General features: G+C 39.2%; 1 pseudogene; it reads right to left on the minus strand.

The window, feature by feature from the left end:
- Positions 1 to 2,461: 2,461 nt before the first annotated feature.
- Positions 2,462 to 2,988, minus strand: LOC105061145 (kiwellin-1-like; annotated as a pseudogene).
- Positions 2,989 to 3,244: the final 256 nt, after the last annotated feature.

Below are 3,244 nucleotides of genomic sequence, written 5' to 3' on the forward strand. Positions count from 1 at the left end.
GCTACTGTCTGGAGTGCGTGATGCGATAGTTTGCCATACATCAGGACATCCCCCCATCATGCGTCACTTGAGACAGCCTCCACAATGTAGATCAACGAGGGCGGCATCGCCATGATTGGGTTCGAGAGCATTGGGAGCATATTGATGCATGGGAGTAGCAGGAGGATTTGATTGTGGCCGACCACCTACGCTCTCCATGATGGATTATTATGATGCATATCTGCAGTGGTATAGAAGCATCATTAGGCGATTCATCTTGCCATTAATGAAGGATCAGTTCGAGATAAGGTTCCATCCGTCAGACAGTGTGATGGATATTTTGGTAAGTATATTTTGCTTTTTGTCTCATTTTGTTATGTCGTTATTGTTATACTCATGAATAACATATATTTTCTCTTTGATACTGATAGTTTCAGAGGATCAAGATACTATACCACCGGGCAAAGAGCGGCTTCCATTCAGTTACCATTGGATGCAAGGACCGAGCACTTGCCGATGTCATGGATGGCCTTGCTGATACTATATGACTCATCTCTGAGGATAGACGATTTCATACTATGCTGTCGATGGATGATCTGAATACCTCATCATATATCTAGCACACCTCATATCCTGACTTCTCAGATTTCGACCTCCCCATAGTGATGCATCTGTCACAAAGGATTAGTGAGCCGGGAGATACGTCGCACCAACTTGATGAGCAGCACATTGATCATGCGCATAAGAGGATCAGAGGCAGGGGTAGACTGAGGGTTTCCTAAGGCAGATGTCAGGCACCTTCCTCTCCATCAGTCGATGCCATGTCTGAGCCATCATCTAGACAGCCAGAGGTGACACGCATCTACGAAAGACATATGCAGAGGAGGCCTCAGTATCTTAGTATATACGCCTCTCGATAGTTATATTAGTTATACATTTTTTTTTGCTAATAAATTTTGTAATAATCAATTATTGATTTACATTAATTTGAAATTAATGTTACAAATTTTTTCAATTTGAATGTACATGCTATAATTTTTGTTGTTTGTACAAAAAAATTATTGTCGATCTTGATACAGGTTATATGGTTGAAGTTTGGGATTATCCCGCAATTTTTGTCGTTAGCATGATTTTTGTTCTATTTATTATCTTTCAAGAACTCGAATTCAACACAATCTTATATGGGAAGAATAGGTCAAGGAAAGATCCAAAGCAAGAAATTTTCATGGAGAAGTTTGGGCACTTAGCCCAATGAGATATAGGTAGTCCAATGTGAAGAACATAACCTCTTCCTTTAGTCACAAAATAGGTTAAGGCATATTGTAATGTATAAAGAGAAGCTTGATAATGGCCATCTAATGGCAGTAAAGATCTGGAATAGTTCTAAAGAAAATAGTAAGGAATTCTTCATCGAAGTTATCACCATTTGTTGCACTTACCATATCAATATTGTGAGCTTACTAGGCTTTTGTTTGAAAATGTTTACACAAATTCATATATATGAAATCATGGTCAGTGGATCATTTGAAAAATTCATTTACATGGAGTAAAAAATAATACCAAATGGGTAAATGAGCACCTAAGTCGCCAGTTGGTAGGGCGACTTTATGAGTCACCCTATGATAGGGCAGCTTTATGAGTCGCTCTTCCATAGGGCGGGTCTCTAGTTGCTGACTCCTCTTTCACATGGCATGGATTGTGGTGAGTCAGTACCTAAAGTCGTCCTTCCATAGAATGACTTTAGTTTGGACAGTACTCCGATAAATATTTTGAAAAAAATATTATTTTTATAATTTTTTTTAAATAAATAATATTTAGATAAAATTGCCATACTACTACATCATGGCCTTTGCCATGCTGCCCCTATCATTACTAACACCATCACATTGTTTGTGCTAGCAATATTTTGTTCACATTTCTCGGAGTTTATAGTGTAATATCAGCAAGAAGATTGATGAATGCAAAAATATTAGGAAGGGAAAACAATGAAACTAAGTTTAACATTAAACAAGAAATCAATAACTCATGTATACAGAGAAGTCAACAGTACATTGAATCGGATGGCATCTTCTGTGACTAATCATATAGAATCAATACTATAGAATTCTAGGACACATCTTCCCGTTTCATTATTAGATGTTTTGTTTGCTGATTCCCACGGATATATTTATACTCGTTTCATTTAGTTGATCCAATTTATCCCAAAAAAAAAAAAGAACAAAACAAAAACAAGAAACCAATAGGAATGGCAAGCAGCAAAGGTCTTCAGTCCACTACTTATGTTCGAGCATTCACCTCCATCTTGCTTAGCAAGACCTCATAAGTCCAGAGAGAGAGAACGGGGGGAGAGGAATTCGACAAACTGACAGATTAATGGAAACAAGAGCTAGCATGGCATACATATTCAAGCTTGAACGGAGAATATTGTAGTTATATATAACTTAACAGTTGTATTCAAACACAGCCCTTTGTCTTAAGTTGATCATTTATCAAACCATGTGATGCCACAGTCCCCTACTCATGACTTTGGTATGTCCAATGCCTTCCAGACCGCCAGAGAAGCATCAACAATATTGTGAGGACAAGGTGGTTGGAAGTCGTGGTCAGCATCACAACCATTAACAGAATCACACTCACCGACCGCTTTGGCTAGGACAGACTTCCCGTTAGCATTGATTCTAATGTTTTCCAGGCAACGGCTTCCTCCATTGTACCAACCAATAGATAGTGCTACCACCATTTCATCATCACTATGGTACCTATTGTCACACTCAGATGGGCCTCCATCATTACCACCCTTGGCAAAACTATTGATGGTCATGGTTACATGTGCATTGCCGATGATTGGAGGGGAGCAATGGTATTGAGTGTACTTCTTCCCAGCCTCACAACAGTCAGAGTTGTTCTCATGTTGCAATGGCCAGTCTGGCCTTGCAAATATCCATTAGCATAGCATGCTCCGATTAATCGGCGCGGGGTTGCGAGACAAAGGTCTAAGAGTACTAGCATTACTAGCACTATGGCAATTGCTTAGCTTGGAATACTTGATTTTGCTTTGGTATGATCCTGAATGTGCATGTACTTATTTACTTGAAAAATAGAATTGGTATGTATTTATAGTTTGGTTATATGTTGGAGTTTTCATAAGGAATGAGAGCGTGCGTTTGCCGTTAGCCGTTCGGAGCCGCAACCACATGGCCATTCATCCTGATTATCCCTATTATAGTTAGGGGTGAGCATAGTCCGATTTAGACCGATTTCACGC

Source organism: Elaeis guineensis, chromosome 11, assembly GCF_000442705.2.
Source record: "Elaeis guineensis isolate ETL-2024a chromosome 11, EG11, whole genome shotgun sequence".
NCBI lineage: Eukaryota > Viridiplantae > Streptophyta > Magnoliopsida > Arecales > Arecaceae > Elaeis > Elaeis guineensis.